At 39.2% G+C, this 19,624-nt stretch overlaps 1 pseudogene; it reads left to right on the top strand.

The window, feature by feature from the left end:
• Positions 1-18,541, top strand: part of LOC114557349 (metalloreductase STEAP4-like) — a 23,066-nt pseudogene extending 4,525 nt beyond the window's left edge.
• The last annotated feature ends 1,083 nt before the right edge of the window (positions 18,542-19,624 follow it).

The raw sequence follows: 19,624 nt of genomic DNA, 5'->3' as shown, positions 1-19,624 counted from the left end.
AAAATTACAAAAGTCTGCAATGCATTACGACAAAATGACAAGAGAACTTCTCTCAAGGTCTGTAAGTTGTGCTGCCGATGGTTCTGTGACTAGAACATTTACTTTTTTACATTTTGTCACCTTTTGTGATGTACTGTAATAAATCGATAATCTCTGTGTGGGCATTTTTGACAATGAGATGTGAATATGATGGAGACTATGTTCACTGTGACAGAATACACAACTCAAGCATTTTTCACGAGTCTACTAATTGATTGCCATGAAATGGAAATCATTATCTGCCTGGAATGGTAGGAAACATCTTAAACATTACACTGCATTTGAAAATGAGAAATAATATATATTGCTTGTGTACTCCAGTGTCCTCCAGAGTAAATTATATTTTGTTCAAATCCTTGCAAACTACATTTTATTATATTAATGTTGACCAAATGTGTATAGGTAACAAATCATATGGAAATCTCCCGGATCATTTTATGTCTAATATTCAAACTTTTCTAATTAAAACAGATCAGAACAGAACACTCATCCAGGCAGTCTTTAATCTTCATCTTCCCAAATATCCTATTAGCAGAGGTCAATTTTCAATAAGATATACAGTAGTGTTCTTGACTTATTATGAAGTTATTATCCTCTGGTTAAAATGAAATTTTCTGTAAAGTTCTACAGACTTGTTGAAGTCCTAATGTCTCAAAAAAGTATATCTCTGACACCCTGAAAACTGTTTTATATTATTAAGTAGAGATAATGTGTAGGGGTCTTTTTTTTTTCTTACACTGCAGTGTAATCTAAACCCGACTTATTATATTTTAGCTGTTTTATATTCTCTTTAATGAATGTTTTTAATTCTTTTTAACTGCTCTTTAATGTTTTATGTAAAGCACTTTGAATTGCCTTCTTGTTGAAATGTTCTATATAAAGCTGCCTTGCCTTTTCCTCTGCACATTATTTCAATGTTAGTTGGTTTAACTTGGGTAAATAGTAAAACTCAACTCAAACTTTTACTCATCCTCTAAGAGTTATGTTACATCAGTGTCATTTTCAGACTTTCTTATTTAGATGGAAGCTGCTGTCTGTTTGGCTTATGACCTTCCTTTAGCATACCATGACAAGAGGCTTTTCAGAAACTCCACAAGCCATTGTGTTTGTTGATGTGGGAGAATATCTATTTGCATGTATGTATGTGTGCACTTATGTTTTTCCCTGTTGACTGTGATGTCTAATCTATAATTAATCATTGTCACTGTCCCAGAATCTAGGCTTTTTGTCTCGCAAATGTGAATACCTCGTACTCTACAATCTATTTGTCTCTCTCTCTCTCTCTCTCTCTCTCTCTCTCTCTCTCTCTCTCTCTCTCTTCCCCTTTTTTTCCCATGGGGTGTCTATTTTAGGAAACTGATGTTCTCTGACAGCTTTCACACATTCTTGCATGGCATTAACGCTGAGAGAGGCACACACACACACACACACACACACACACACACACACACACACACACACACACACACACACACACACACACACACACACACACACATATAAAGGAATACTGAGTCTCTCTAACAGGTAAATTAGCCTTTGTACACAACAAAATACAACATACTACAAAACAATCTTCTAAAAGGCACAGTTCATTACCACACACAGTATATAACACATAACACAATATGGTGCTGCAAAACAATACAACTTTTCTTCATATGAAACATCTTCCTACATCACATTATACTCTGCTTCATGTATATTTCCTCATCCATTTAGTATTGAGTGCAGTCAGGCTGTCTCTGTAAGGGGTCTGCCAGCCATGATGATATGATATCATGTCATAGTTTCTGTCATAACTTGTCAAGTAAGATCATGGCCAGCTTCAGACATGACATAGAAAGGGGGGGAATCACATCCTGAGGCTTTTGTACAGTGTATGTTTTTGTGTGTTTGTGTGTGTGTGTGTGTGTGTGTGTGTGTGTGTGTGTGTGTGTGTGTGTGTGTGTGTAGGTAGGTAAAAACCAACACGACTGATAGTTCTGAATACTGGCACAAACATAACACACATTTGTGCAGTGACACACACACCAAGACAAAGGAGTGTGAATGACACTTAAATATCAATCTATAGCTCAGGAAGTCCGAGACTAATGACACTCCTCTGCTGACACAAAGACGTTCCATTGGCTCTTTCTTTGAATCTCCATGGCTACCTGACAGGATACGTGACATGGGCAAAGCCAGAGGGATTAGTGTCCTCGGTGACACACACACACACACAGACACGCACACAAAATGGCAAACACACTCATGGAGAACCACATGTTGTGGTAGAAACATTGTACAAAGGGATCTCTGTCACACACATGTATGCATGTTACTTGGTTTCAAAAACAACTGATACAAATTGTGTGCTTGTGTCTTTGTCTATACATGTGCACCTTGAATGTGTTCTGCTGAATATTAAGGTCATCAGCAAGGGTATTCAGAGTAATTATACATTTTTACAGAGAAGGCCATGCCTGACCCTTGACAGGTCAGAGTTCATGGCTCTCAGAATGGTCACACAGCAATTAACCTACACATACAGCACTGTGCAAACTGTCTCTACTCCTTACTCCCTGCCTCTCTATCTCACAGACACACACACACACACACACACACACACACACACACACACACACACACACACACACACACACACACACACACGCACATGCATGCATAAACTGCAACTGATGCGATTTTGAACTGTATGTCACCCACATCGCTCCTTTTCCATCTGTGCCCTTCAAAATGGGGTCAATTTTATCAAATGGAATATTTTAGCAGAGTCATTTGCACATTGGAGGTTATAGAATCTAATGTAAACAAGTGTTCCCTGCATCTCATAGTATCCTTTTCTGTCTAACTCTCTATCTCATTCACACACACGAACAGACACACACACATGCACACGCACGCACACAAATGCACACACACACACACACACACACACACACACACACACACACACACTGACTGAAAACCAGCTCTATTTCAAACAGCTGTTTTTCAAGTATCCATTGTGGGTCTGGCCAATTGTAAGTCTCTGCTAATTAAAACCACTGTTAGAAATGGTATAATTATTATTTTTTTAAATCCCAAAGACTCCACAATTTGGCAAGCATTACATAAACTAATGCACACATTCAATACCAATTATTCAAAGATATATTTTCCAATAAAATATAATATACTGTCTGTAGGCCTACAGCTGGTGAAATGAATCACACACACACACACACACACACACACACACACACACACACACACACACACACACACACACACTAAAAGAAAAGGAGAGAGTAAATAAAACACTATTGTGTTCTTTTATGGCAGCTTGGCAGTATGAATATTAGATATTGCACCCAATCATCATTTTTATGTATTCATTTATCTGCTAAATGTCTGTTTCTTATCGCTGCTAGCAAGCCATCTGCTAGTTGGAAACATGATGTTGAATGAAGGCGCAGGAATGTTCAGCACAATAGAACATAATAGAATCACATACAATGGCAAACACAAGTGCGGTCGTACAGACCTAACAGATCAGTGTAAAAGACAATGAAAAATTCTCTTTCTCTATTAAAAACCACGCATTGGGACAGCAAAATGCACAAGAAACTGTGTCTTATCAGCTCTGACAGTATGTATGCTTGTATTTTCTCCAGGGAATCACGAGACACGGAAACGCGGGATAGTTCTAAAATACTGAGATTTTTTTTTCTTCAATTATGGAGAAATTTAAGTAACAAAGCTTTTACATTAACATTACAATACTCTCAAATTCAATGCAAATCCCTGAAAATCATGTTTCTCCATATTATTATGAATTATTACATCCACTAGCAACACAGATAGACGGGTGACCAGACACAGACAAACTAACAGAAAGATAAACATGTAGGCAGAGAGACAGCCAAAGATACACACACGTACTCGTCAGTGAAAATAAAGATAAACCGACAAACTGTTAAACAAATACATTTCCAAATAAAACATGTCTCAAGAGGCTTATTCAAATTCCATGTGGTTTACTCTCTTAGTTTGTTTTGTATTCAAACTGTAGCACCAAATAACCACATGCAATTCCAGGACGCCAACTTCTTCAAAGCCAATTTTATGTAACGTTAGAAATCACCACAAAACATAGAGATTTCTGCTCTGATATTATCAACACCCAACTGACAGTTACTCATATGAAACAACCAACAGTCTGAACTGCTATTCACATGCATATTTCATATATTCATATTACTTCTTAAAGCCAAAGGTAAATTGCAGAAAAGGCAATTCCAAGCAAAGCCTTCACTTTTTACAGTTACACAAGCACTGAATTCAGATTTAGTAAAAAATTCTGCTACCACATTCGAACAAAACATCCTTTGTAAATGTATTAGTATTTGAACGTTGTAACTAAAATGGTTATTAATTAATGTTAATCAATCAATCCTTTACAGTTTAATTAATTAAAATCCTGCTTGATTTAGCAACATCCAGGGTTAGCGTGGTCAGTGCTAAACACATGACAAATATGTATTTCCTGTGCAGGGCTCAACGCTAACTTTTTAAAGTGGTTGCTAGGCTTGGCAACCAGGCATCAGCTTTTGGTTGCCGAAATTGACAATACGGTTGCCGTGTTTTAAACTGCCTATATTTGGAGCAACTAATTTCATATGTAACTATATATATATGACACAAAATGTAATAATGAAACAATGAGAAATAATTTCCCATCCCTCTCAAATAGCGGTGCAACGGATAACAAAACTCACGGATCGGATGAAGGTTTTGAATCACGGATCGGATACATTTTTGAAATCTTTTTACAATAACTATGAATGCACCACAAGGTTTACCAGTTTGAAGTAAACACAACCTTTAGTCACATCTGTGTTGTTTTTCCGACAAAAGAAGTGACCAGTGCTAGTTTGTTTTGTGTCTTTAAGCTCATAGCTTTAGCACTACTGTCGAGCCCTGCTGTGGCATCTTCACAATAAAATCGACCCTGTGTTTCCCAATTTGAATACTTTTAATGAATGAACAAACAGCAGCATGATATCTTTTTTTGCATAAGCAGTATCTTAATACAGCTCTAATACAGTATAAAGAGAGAGAACAGTGAGGCTGTTATTACGGGATTATATGCTGTACCTTCTGTGATGTGGGTGTGAAGGCAATTTAAATCCAGTCTGGGAATATCAGACTAAACAGTAAGCAGATATAGGACAGGCAGGCAGAGAGACAGCTAGACTGACACGACAGACAAGGTCTCAATTAAACTTAGTAACCATGCTACTGATCCAACAGGCCTGCTAGAGGCTCGTAATTATTTTTCACCAATCATGGGTGTTTGTAAGTCACCTCATTGTTGCATTGTATCCCAGAAGGCAATTTGAAGGGGAATGAGAACAAATGGCATCCTCCCTTGTTAGAATTTTTTTCTCCTTGTTAGCTATAGATTTGGTGTGAAAATGTACATAGAAACAACAATTTACTTAATCACCATTAATCACTACTGCTCATTACATTTGTGCAAATTGCATGCTGCCTAGCCCGCTCTTTTCTTCCCTCAACCTCCATGCTATAAAAATACAGAGCAAGGAAATTGCACCTCTGATGAGTATGAGGTTTTCATCCTTATAGAATTAGACTTCTGTGTCAGCTTTTTCCTACCTTGTCAGCTCTTTCACTTGACTGGAGGTAAGGCTGAGGAGATGAGGCGAGAAATTCTTTAGGCCTATTTCAGCCTTATAATGGGCTGCTGATTTCCCTGCAGCCACGAGGGAGGAGCTGTGTGGATGCATGCTATTTGCAGACCACAGCTGTTCGTCAAAGATATGATTATATAGAATGACACAGATACATCAGAGATTTCCATCTGAACTCTCACAGCATGGCAACCAAAATGGTTCTGTTCAGTTTCATCTATCTTAGATCACACAAAGAGTGACGTAGAGTGGAAGGGGAGAAGGAAGAAGTTAGATGAGGCAAAAAAGGTTGTCAAAGCTTGCTTTCCAAGGAGAGGATATGACAATCCCATGCAAGCATCGTCTTTGTGGAGATATTTTCAAAGCGTCACAGTCCCCTGTGTTATTGAAAAGGCTGGATTCTGAAATAAGCAAGGCCACATAATTCAGCAGCAATGTGTGTCGGACGAAAGAGGAAAATCTCTAAATCTGCAGTTTCATGCAGCTCCTCCCAGCCTCTGATTTTTGCCGCTTGGCTTGCCAGATAAGATTCTGAACTTCAAACATGCAGTCAATGCTCATCCTGTTAAAGCCGAGATAGAGGATGAGGCTCTCTGAGTGAGGAAATGTTTCTATGTGGTATGAAGGCAGGCTGTGGAGATGGCGATAATGTAACAATGAGTATAAACTTACACACACAAAAAGTTGCTTTACACCAAGCATACACAATGACACACACGGAAACTCACAGAAACATAACAAATCCCAGAACATTCTGAAACACATGTGCACATATGTGCCTATTAAACTATTCATTTATCTCATCAGCCCTAAAGCAGCAATTTCATCACAGGCAAACATCTGCAGAAATAGGTTACACTTTCATCCAACGGTTTCTGATTCTCCTTAAACCTATTCTGGTTCATATTGAACATCCCAGGCGTGTCTGTCTGGAAAGCTGATAATGGAATATTTATAGAATATTTCTGGGAATACTTGTGGGAAACTCAAGCATCTTTGTTCTACTGAGGCACAATTTCAGCTTTCCTAAGTTGCATCTCTTCTTTTGTCTCTCTTTCTGTGTCCCACTCTCTCTGCTATTCTCTCTCTGTTTCTGTCTTTGTCTCATTGTATATACTGTATCTTTCTCTGTGCCTTCCTACCTCTCTTGCTGTCTGCTATTTTAAATAACTTCAAAACCATGAGCTAAAACAGAACCTCAATCTGAACCTCATACCTAATGCATTACAGTAGTAGCCATCATATAACAGAAATCCAACAGAACTCATCTCTCCTGCTGGCTTTTCCTTGTCCTTTGTAGCAGCATAGAAATACATACAATATGCACACTGTAACTCAAAACTGTCTTTGATAACTGTGCTTTATAATATTCTGCGTGCCTTCTGACAGCTGGAAACGTCCAAATAATCCCCCTCGGGAATTGAACATAAGCACCACAGCAGGTCATTCTTGCATGCAGTGCATGCAGTGCAGTGTTGTCAGTGGGAGTTGCAAATATGTTTTGTCCGTTAAACTTGCAGAATATATTTGTGATGTTCGCTGTTGCAGCTTTGCATGTTCTTTCAGTAATGCACTGCTGGCTGATCCAACACAACACTGACACAATTTAAGATCAGTTTTTCATGTGAGCTGTAACACTGCAACTCCACCCTGACATTTATAAAATGGCGGTTCAGCATGTGTTTGATGTAAACATGTCCCAGAGCAAATCACTGTTAAATGTCGCAAGATGTTTTCGGATAAGCACAAAACACTCACATGCTTTCAAATCCTCTCTGGACTTCTGTGGAAACCTTCAAGGACTCAGGTCTTGAGAGTGTGTCTAAGTGTGTGTCCATGAGAGTGTTTTTTTCTTGCCACATAACTGATTAGGGACAGCCTGTCAAGCAGGGAAGGACTGGTAAAGGTTTTCTTCTGAATGTAGCCCATCAAGCAATGCCTTGTCCCAGTGCACCAACCCCAAAAAGCTCCACCAGTCAGTTTGTTTGGTTGAAAATTATGGCCACGTTTAGGGTTTGATGTGTATTGGTCACAATTAAAGTTCTAATCCTTATAGCTGTTTTTCTTTTCTGTATTAACAACTGATCAACTGACTATGTGTGATGTGAAAGGGGTCAACAGAGAATTTGGGGTTTACATTACTTCAAATGAGTGCAAATATTGCTGCGCGCCTACTCAATGTGTTTCCTAACATGTTTGCCATAACAACATGAGGTAGTAATATTTAAATGTTGTATTTACCTTCATCAAGAGTATCTCAAATAACAAACAAAAACAGGTTTGAATACATTTCTCCCCTCCCATTCCGTCTCTCCAGATTATGTAGGCTAATCTATTTGTGTCTGAATATTCAAACGAATATGAGCATGTAGAAAAGAAATGGATATATATGATAGCAGTGACAACGGAATGGGTGTATATATATATATATATATATATATATATATATATATATATATATATATATATGTGAATCTAAATATTTAGGGGTAACAAGTCAAAACTTTTTTGAGTCACTGTGTATTCCTGATGTATGTAATTCATTTATGCGGTATTGCAATTTAATTGAGATGGTGTTTGCCCGTAGGAGTGCAAAATGACACGTCTTGTCTTGACTAAAAGACGCTCCGATTGAGAAGTGATTGTCTATTGTCCCACCCCTGGAGACACAGACTGGGAGGGGAGAAATGAATTTAAACCCGTTTTTGTTTGTTATTTGAGATACTCTTGATGAAGGTCCAGAGGGACCGAAACGTTGGTTTTGGTAAATAAAAGGTGATGATATACCAAGATCAGAGTGCAGGATTTTTTCCTTTACTTCAAGAGCAAAAGAGAGAAAGAAAGAAAGGCAGAGAGAGAGATAGAGAGAGAGACTTTTGGGCAAATAGAGAAGGAAGAGGAGAAGAAAAGAGATGTCCCAGAGGCAGAGCGAGTAAATGAGTCATCGGAGTGGATCTGCTATCAGGTCTATTCCAACAGCGCTACAAGTGAATGGATGCCTTAAAGGTTAGGCATAAAATGATTTCTCATTTTGCTGCGACATCCCCCAAGGTAGACATTAATGCTTTAGTTATGGACTTGACTGTAAAAGCTCCTGAGGTAACGTGCTGCTTGTCTGCCATAAATATCACCGGCTATCTATATGCACATTGTGATTTCAATGAGGCTGCGTTTATGGTGAGGAGCGTATTTTTGTGCAAATAGTCAGTAAAGTTGATGTGATGCTGTGTGTCATTTCTACAGCCAGGTAGTCACCCTGTCTGCAGAGCCAAATCCCCAGGTGCTGTCGATCACAGCTGAGACTCTATTCAGCTCTGATCATCCTGACCCATTTCAGCACACACACACACACACACACACACACACACACACACACACACACACACACACACACACACACACACACACAAACATGCATGGGTACACACACATACACCAACAACACTTGCAAGCAAGCCATACAAAGTAAAGCAGCCCCACACAAAACACTTACATATGTGCCAAGCTTCATTTCTGCTCTGTTGGGTCTGTTCGTGTCACAACATTGCAGATGTTTTAGCCACGGGGACATGAACACTAAATTTGCACAAACTCTCCTCCCAGTCGTTTGGTTGGAACAGTGGGTTTTGAAATGATAATGAATCTATGGGCCAGGATCTCCCACAAGGCATCATTTCTAGTCTGGAAACACAAGAAATAGAATGAGGCAGCACTGGAAAGCAGCAGAATATTTATTTTCTGACAAATGTTAAAGTCAAATTCTGGCTGATGTAGATAAAGTGGTCTATGTTTCTAAGAAGCAATAACATGTTAAAAAAAAAGTAATCTTAAGGTTAGAGCACAGATAACTGATTTACAGTTTATAATCCTGTGTAATAATCTCTCTGTAATGTGTGAGGACTCACAGTGACATATGACTTGATACATGTGATTTCATGTGTTGATTGTAATAAACAAACACACACACACACACACACACACACACACACACACAGACCTACTCTTATGGCGGACAGAAAGGGGTTACAAATTCCATGTTGTTGTGCACACTCAAAGAAGGAGAGGCAGTGTACAGGTCAGATTCCACAGCAATATAACTACACAGCAGGGAACACTGACCATCCAGACTCAGAGTGTGAACAAGACAGTGGGGAATGGTATGTCAGAAATGATGAAGCTAGAGAGTGTTTCGGTGCATCCTCTGGGCACAGCAGCTGCCCCAGTCTGGCTACAAGGTGGTGTATGGCAGCCGCAGACCTCACAGCTGTGGCCCCTTGCCTCAGGGAGCTCAGGTACAACACGCGGCACAACATAGCACTTTTAGTCTGTCGCAATGTGTGCAGCCTACTGGATGAAGCTCAAACATTTGTCTTAATGTCCTGATTTGTGTGTTTTGTACAGGTGATGAACCACGCAGCAGCGACCCATTCAGCCAGCCTGATCTTTATTTGTGTTCACAGAGAACACTATGAATTCCTGGAGACAATGGCATCACATCTTGAAGGATAGGTGAATTAAGGTTTGATTTTATAATCTATAGCACACACTCCTTTGTAGTTACTAGTAGAACGAATCAGGAAGTATTAGTTAATTACAGATAGCAAATTACAGTTTCTTTCAATTGCTAAACGAGTGGACACAACTGGAGCCACTTGTGCAAAACTCTTACTACAGCCTGCACAGCAGTCTGTGGACCAAACTCTAGTTAGTTTTTCATTGCTTGAACACAGTTTTCAAAAGTCTACATAGTTATCCCATTCCTTCAACCACAACCTGCACAACACTTAATTTACAGCACTTTGTTCAAATGCTAACACACTGCTGTCAAAACTGTTAACTAACCATTCAAAACAGAATGGATTCAGCCTGATGCATTTCAAACACTGCTGATTGCAATTTCAGATGAAAGACTAAGCAGGTGTCTTGTTTTAGACTTGGTAGTGAACACATACTGTATATGTATAGGGATATATATATATATATATATATATATGGGCTTCAGTTGTGACCACTGTCATATAGCAATCGAAAAAAAACTGTAAAAGGTAGTTCCTGTTACTAAATCAATGACTATAGTATAAGTCAAAAACAGCTTATAGCTTACCAAATCATAATAACATATTTAATATATTTTTAAGTTCTTCCAAATCTGTGAATCTACAGTACATATTGACAATCAATATATTGCTCCTGCTAAGTATCTCTGAATCAGGTGATGAGTTGGATGCAAACAATGATTAACCGGTTCTGCATTGTTATGTGCATAATATCAGTTACTATTTTAGTGATGCACTACTTTATTTGAGGGGACACAAAGTGCCCCTTGAAACTTTGACTTTTGAAAAGTTTCACCAAAGAATAATCATTTTCTCTCAGACTGTTTCATTTAAATATTTTTTAGAGGCGTTTAGAGGTTCAAGTATACTGTTTTTTACAAGAAACAAGCCACGACTAGTCCGTAAAAATAACTTATTTTGTGTATGGGGAAGTATGTTTTGCCTCTAAATTATCTCAAGACCCCTTGGAGGGGTTCGGACTCCCCAATTTTGGAACGACTGAAGTAAGTGATCAGAATGCAGATTCACAGGGAGGAACTAACATTGTATTTGTTCTCGAGTAAGTTATCATTAGCCACATTATATTCCATAATTCAGAGTTATTGAAACTTGTTAGCTATTAATTCATGCCCATTTAATTCCAAATTTATTTTTTACTTATTCCTCAGCAACTCTTCTGGATTTACCGTGTTGTGACATACAGTATTGCCTTAGCATCTTTTAGTGTTAGGGCCGTTACTGTTAAACATAAAATAACTAAACAAATTTTCCTGTAGCACAAGCTTCACACTGTTTTCACTTCAAACGGTTGTACAACTGCTTTCACTTCTATTTGTGATACCTGATATATATCTTGAAGGCAGAATGAAAAGGTTAAAGACAAAGAATGTAGCTCAAGCTACAACTTAATATGATCAAAAAAAATATTACACATAGCCATATAAACGGCAAATTTCCAGACAAAGATGTGCTTTACATGCAAAAATTAAGATTTAAGTTCATCACTACAAAAATCTATGAATTAGAGGTGGAGAAATTCAAAAGAATAAGATATGCAAATAGAAATCAGATAAGCATATTTGAACTGGAAAATAAATAAAGTTTTAGGAAATGAAAATCAGATCAGAACCAAAAAATCGTTATATTTGAAATTACTGACAGTAGAACAGTCAGCAGTTAATTTAATTGATTGAATTTATTTTTTCTTTTGTTTCCTCCCCTCTGTGAATGCTGGTGGATTGATTACAAAGTGCTGGTGGGCCTCAGTAACAACCCAAAGAAAGACATGTACCCAGAAGTCAATGCTGACAGACTCCTGTGAAAGTGTAGCCTGACAAGCCAAGGAACTCACCATTGACAGAGCTCAATCTGAGGGGCGGGATAAACGGTTGTCTTTCAAATTCCCTCTGCACGTAATAGGATAGCGCTACAACCAGGCAGAGCAACAAAGAAGGTAGCGAAGCTAGTTGATAGATTAAACTTTTTCCATATCCAGTTGGCAAAACTCCTTTTTAAAGAATAATTTCAGTGCCGTTCTTTGTTCTTTTCTCAAAGAAAAGCTTAACTCCAAGTCTTCCAGAACACCGCTGTTCCCAGCAACAGCAGCATAAGCCCGCCCACCGACTCTATACACGATGTGATTGGCCTGACCAGAGTTTTGTTTTTCCAGCTCGCAAGCCAATGGAGAGTGGCTCGACACCCCTGGCTGCAAATTAAATTTGCTGCCGCTAGGGTGCGTCCAGATTTCTAGGCTACTGAAAGTGTGGAGAAGAAATGAAAGATGTCTCATCCATAAGTATATTGTGCATTTAAACGCTTCCATCCATCATGTAATGCTTTATTCTTGTCATAATCTAAAAGAAATTGGAGCCAACTTTTCTGCAGACAGATCTAGGTTTAATGTCAACAATCATTTTGCAACAGTAGGTGCCATTTTTTTTTTCAAAGACGTGATGTCTTTTTGGAATAAGTGCTTTTAAAAAAACACTTAGAGCATGAGACATCAAAACGCTCTGAATCAAAAAAAAAAAAAAAAAAAAAAAAGTGCCGGGTTGCAGCTCCCTTGGCAGGATGGCCTGCTGTGTGTCTATTCAGTTGAAGTGGAAACGGTTGGATTCTTTTTAAAGGCCCTTCCTTTCCTGTCTGTGTATTTGTAGAAACAATAGCAGTTAAAGTCCTTGCTGTGTGTTCCTCAGGCTGGTCCCTGGAGCTGCTGTGGTGAAAGGCCTTAACACACTGTCTGCCTGGGCCCTGCAGAATGGACTTCTGGCAGGAAAACAGGTGAGAGATGAGTGGAAGTAAGGAATCTGTTGAAAGATGTCAGTGGGATCAAGGCTAAACAGAGCCAGGAAGCTTACGAGCCTTAAGGAAGGCTTTGGTTGACTGGAGTAAAGATACGAACACAGAGCAGTAACAGAAGGGGAGATTACCAACTTGATCTTTTCCTGATGAGACATGTTTGACTTCAAACGAGGCCACAATAACTGCTTTCAACATTTCCTGGAATACAATGGGATAAGTGGCTCTCAGACTTTTTTAATAATAGAAGATGAATGCCTCACCATACACAACTCAAAATCTAGGAAAGAAATTTATTTCAATTGTGTTGATGGAGATGATTGATCTTGCCATCTTTACATAACAATGCAAGAGAACGCAAGAACAGTGCTGTGCTTGTATACACAAACAAACAAACTTGAACACTTAATGATGTTACAAAGTAGGAAGACCACTGTTTATTGCAGCTTCCGTAACACAGCTACAAAGAGAAATACAAACATGATGTTGGAACCTCTGGAGACCAAACCTGAATCTGCCTCGAATCCTCAACACAACCTCCCCATACACAACACACACACACACACACACACACACACACACACACACACACACACACACACACACAAACAGATACCACTCCAGTGCTCTATTTTCTTTGAAAACAGGTAGCTGTGAGAGAACAGGAGTATTTCAATGTGTGTGTCTTTATCAGTGCACGTGCAGGTACAGTATATACCCATATGCACATGCTTATAAATGTGTGCTATTTCTTGGCCAGCTATTTGATTAGATCCACAGTGGGGCTGTGGCTCTGTCACATTTACATTCAGATGGAGATTTAGTCTGTCGGCCGTCCCCTGCTGTTACTGGTGCAGTAATGTAGGGAGACATGGCTGGCTGCCCGGTCCACTTATACACACACCTGGGGGAAAACTGCTCAGTCCTACTGACTCCACTACAGTATATGCCTGTCAAACTGCTCTCTCTCTCTCTCTCTCTCTCTCTCTCTCTCTCTCTCTCTCTCTCTCTCTCTAGCGCTCTCTATCTCTCTCCCTTTGTATGATGTCCCCTCCTCCCCCCTCCCATTTACAAACAACTTAATCTTCTTATCACAAAGCTGTGAGTGTGGTAATAACCTTCAGCATGGTGAAGATCTAGAAATGGGATTACATATTGAGCAGCACATGTATATATAGTATGCATGCATCTTTACATAGTCATACACTTCCAGGGGCTTCAGCTCAAAATTACTGGAACAGCACAGTGAAGAGCAACAAAAGACGGGTAATTCTGTAGACAGACACTGTAGATGTACACCCTGCAGTCATGCACTAGATATTCCAAACAGGGCTGGTGAGTCATCTAACAATAATCTTGAGTAATTATTAGCAACTAAAAAACAAAAGCTGAGCTGAGGAGGAAAATATTTATGTTTGTATTGTTTTTCTGAGGCAATTTTGAAGACAAGATGCATTTGCTTTTTGAAATGACTGACTGATAGACTGTGTAATTGGAGATAAATATATAGTAAGATGCACTTTAGGCCTATGCTTAAACTTTTCTGATTAATATTTTAAACAGTACTTTCCAGGTAACTAAAACTATAGTACTAAAGTATTTACCTACAATGCATTAGTAGGAACTATTTTACTAATGGTTAATACTGGTCATAAAGAAAAGTCTGGCAATACTCTCTATTATTCCAAGTCCCATTAAAATAACAAAACCTACAATGAGTGTATCCCAAGCAAATTACTCTACAAATTACTACAGTGCCCAGCTTTTTGAGGATTTTATTTATTTATTGTGACGTTTTTTATAGATTCATGTCTTTAGCAGGAACCGAAGTTGGAAAGTAATGAGAGATGGACTAACTCATTGTTGGTTTTGGTCATTTCATGGTATTTCTTGACAATAACAAAAATATTTATACTGCTGCCCATTTTAAATATAACCCACACCTCCATGCTCCAAGTGTACCTGTGTGTGAACAGTGCAGAAGCAAAGCAGGCAGTAGCAGAGGTGGCCAACAAGCTGGGCCTCACTGTTCTGGATAAATAGTCTCTGTCAGCAGCCAGAGAGCTGGAGGACTTCCCCCTGAAGCTGTTCCCAGAATGGAGGCTACCGCTACACGTGGCCGTCGGCCTCACTACCTTCTTCTTCTTCTATCTCCTTATTAGAGATCTTGTCTATGTGTTTGTTGAACAGAGGAAAGACATCTCCTTCAGAATCATGGTGTCCCTGGCCAACAAGGTGAAGACATGTCCCCCTCTGGTTTAGTGTCCTCTATAGATGGTATTTTGTGTTCCCTTCAAAGGTTGTGTTCTGTGTTCACCCCCACAACCCCAATCTTTCAGGTGTTTCCCATTGTGTCATAGCTGTGTTCAGCTCTGCAGAGGCACCAAGTACAGGTCCGACATCAAACCAGGATACAAATGTCCACTACCTGTGCATTTTGTTGTAAAAATGTGTCTCATTTTTGAAAGCCTAGCTCACTTTTGCACGTTCCAGGCACTTCCCTGATTGGCTGGACCGCTGGATGCTGTGCAGGAAGCAGATGGGTCTGATTGCACTGGGCTTTGCTTTTCTCCATATGTCATCTATACATTCATGACTTATCTTCGTTATGCTGTCAGACACAAACTCATCTAGCTTGTGGTGGATGAAGTAAAGCAGGCTGGTTGAAACCTTGCAGTGTTTCTACAATTCTATACATAGAAAAGCATGGCTTAAAACGTACAGTACTTTCTCTCCGTCTTCCTTAGATGAAAAACAATTAAACCACCCAACACAGAAGCATGGGGCCAAGACTCTTTCTTTGTGCTGGGATCCCTGCCCTGCCCTGTGGGAGGCTCTCTCAGCTGGAGAGAGTTCAGTTTCATTCAGGTAAGAGCGCATTTAGAAATCTACAGTCAACAATCAACAGTTTATGTGCATGTTATTATTTATTACATTTATATAGCGCTTTATCATAGACACTCAAAGCGCATTTGGGGGGAGGGGGGGTGGGGACTGCTCTCTAACACCACTAATGTGTAGCACCCATGTGTTAGAGTGTGGGCATGGGTGCTTGATGTCATCAGTCATGTGCGTACTATCAGTAGAACTGGTCTTTTCGGGTCGTGATAATCTATATTCTGAGTTTCCAAGTTTTCATGAGAGTTATTAAAGTGTTGTAAAAGCAATATGTCACTGGCAGTCATATCCCCGGAGCCTAGTTAACTAACTGCCTAACACAGGCACATAGAGTGAAAGCCTGGCTGACTTTAGCCCAGGATCTTAAATGTTAAGTTATTCATTAAATAGAATTATGATACCTGGTATAATCCTCAGGGAGGAGATTGCTGATACAGGCCACAGGTCCATTTGTGTAAAGGTCAGGTCCATAGGTAGACCTCAGATAGGGAATGAGACTTAAAGGTCCCATGGCATGAAAATTTCACTTTATGAGGTTTTTTAACATTAATATGAGTTCCCCCAGCCTGCCTATGGTCCCCCAGTGGCTAGAAATAGCGATAGGTGTAAACCAAACCCTGGGTATCCTGCTCTGCCTTTGAGAAAATGAAAGCTCAGATGGGCCGATGTGGAATCTTGCTCCTTATGACGTCGTAAGGGGAAAGATTACCTCCCCTTTCTCTGCTTTGCCCACCCAGAGAATTTGGCCCACCCATGAGAGAGAGACATCATGGCTTTCAAACGAGCAAAGCGGTAGTTGGTCAAGGCCACACCCCCACCCTCCACCTTGCCCCCCAGCAGTTTTACAGTTTTTTTTTGATTGCTAAACGACACTGGTCAGAACTGAAGCCACATGTGAAAACTCTAACTACAGTCAGCATTACCAACAGTCACCTGAGCTAAACAGTTCACACCACCTGCAAAACTCATTCCAAGCAACACAACTCTTAACACGTCTCAAAACAGGCTCAGTGCAGCCAAACACTATGAACAATCCTCACTGAGATAACACACACACTGTCACTCAGAACACACTGAGAGTAAAAACACTAGCATCAAACACCAATACAGGAAATACAAACTTTTCATCTTCATAATGCAGTTTGTATCATTTTAGTGACTTTACACTGATCAATATTTTCTATAAGAAAAAAGTGAAACTATTTTCTTTCCTTTTTATTTTATACAAGTTTTGAGGTAAACAAGAATGAATGAAAATCCTCAGTTTGCGTACCTATATATACTCTACATATTCTACAAAATATTAACATGCTGTTTGTCCAGGGGGTCAAATACTTGTTTTTCCTCATCAGATGGTTATCAATTTTAATAAATTCATATGATGTGATTTTCTGGAATTTTCTTTGGGATTCTGTCTTTCACTGTTAGAATGTACATATGATTAAAATTGTAGATTTTTGCATTCTTTGTAAGTGGGCAAACCTGCAAAATCAGCAAGGGGTCAAATACTTATTTCCCCCACTGTATATATGTTGTCTGTAGTAATTTACATAATTACTGGGAATGTTACAAACTAAAGGTACATAATAGTCCGAAGTTCTTTTTATTAACAAATTGGATGTCTTCTCTTGCAAAGAACCGACATAATCTATAAATACAAATGAATGTGGTGTTTCCATTGTTTACACCTCCATTACTTTATGAAAAACAGTAAGTGCGCAGTTTTACTATAGAAATGGAAGTGTTTTTCACATTTTCACAACTGTGTATGTAACCTCAGACATTTTACCTGGACATATTGGTATCTTTTACCTAATCACTGTTAATCTCAAACGATACAATGTATAACTGTTTCATTCGTATTTGGTGTTTCTTTATTTCCAAAAAAGGCTTTTGGTTCACAGGAACTGCTGCTGTGCAGACTGTAGTTAGAGTTTTGCACATGTAGCTCCAGTTGTGCCCACTGGTATTTAGCAATCGAAAAAAAACTTAACTAAAACATTTTTTTCTATAGGGGAAAAAAGCCAGATTTGTATCATGCAATATATACAGTATGTACTACACTATTTGTTGGTCAAGTGTGGTAACTTAGGCCAGAGACCACACAGCTGTCCACCTTTTTCCTTTGTGCTAACCTAAGCTAGCCGGTTGCTGGCCCTAACTGTATATTTACCATACAAACACAAGACTGGTATCGATCTTGCTGTATAACTCTTAACAAGAAAGCCAATAATTTCCTAAAATATCTCACTATTCTTTTAACATTTAAATTTTATGTTATTTTCTCAGTCTAAGCTGGGCCACCTGACCCTTTTCATATGCACGTCACATTGCTACATTTACGGTTGGAACAAATTTCTTCGTCCCTCTACCTAGAAATGGTACACTCCTCCTGGCTACATGATCTGCCTGTTTGTGCCTTCTGTGGTGCTGGTGCTGAAGGCGCTGGTCCTTCTCCCCTGCGTGGATCGGACCCTAACCCACATTCGACAAGGCTGGGAGAGGACCCAGCCGAGGGAGGAGATGAGGAAGGCCACCGACCTGTGAACTCTGACTTTGATTCAGTCATAATTTTGAGGGGAAAAAACCTTAAAACTGTACATAATATTTGTGATATGTAAATAGCCATAAAGTGGTCAAAGGATTTACAATATTCTATGTTTTCATTATCCAATAATAGCTATTCCTTTTCTAAAATGTCATCCGTTTGGAAAACATCTCAACATATTCAGTTTGGTATGTAGAATGAGTGATTCTCTAAAGATAATTTTGTCCATGCTCAATTTGTGTGTGATTGTGTCCTTTGATCAATGGACACTGCCTAGTCTTAATTTTGCAATAGCCAAACAAAACAAAAAAGTATAGTTTATTCCAGGCAAATGGATGGGTCTCTGTGGATTAAATGTTTTTAATGTCCTTTGAGCTTTGAAAAAAAAAGCAGATTTCACGTTTGTGCTGTATCTTTTTCACAGTATGTGGTAAAAAATAGATTGATATCCCCCGCTGACCTCCATTGTTTTGATAAACATAGGCAATAGTTCCCGCTTTCCTTTCTCCTCTCACTTCATGTTGTGCGATTGTATCCCTGAGGTTGCACTCCTTTCAGGATGTTGTTGATCTCGCCGTTTTCTAACACAAAAAACTCGCTGCCCAAACCTGCCTGCCTCTTACTAAGGGCATGCAAACATGGGTACTATGCTAAAATATACACATACACAGTGTAAAGAAGAGTAAGGTTAAGCTAATTATATTACCCCATGCAGAGTCGAGGCACACACACACACGCAGACTCAGGAGGAAAAACATGTTACAAAAACAGTGTTTTAAAAATAGTGTTACAGAGAGCTAAAGCAGGTAGTTAATAGTCATCAGAGCAGAATGTAGGCTGTAGAACAAAGGCAACATAGACAGTTTGGGGAAGACTGTCTATGAGCTACCCTCAATATACTGTAAACTAATAGCAGATAAATGGGCAGCTGGATAGGCAGGTGACTTGATCAGGTGATGACCAGAGGTGGCAAAGTCAATAGTGATGGCTGGTGCAGAATGGCAGGTGTGGAACAACACAATGTTAGTATGTACAACATTAATCAGATGATCGAGATGCAGAGGAGGGAAGGGAGGAGGATG

The sequence above is a fragment of the Perca flavescens genome, chromosome 6 (assembly GCF_004354835.1).
Source record: "Perca flavescens isolate YP-PL-M2 chromosome 6, PFLA_1.0, whole genome shotgun sequence".
Classification (NCBI taxonomy): Eukaryota; Metazoa; Chordata; class Actinopteri; order Perciformes; family Percidae; genus Perca; species Perca flavescens.
Note: the sequence above shows the minus strand (reverse complement) of the source record. Positions and strands in the feature narration are given on the sequence as shown.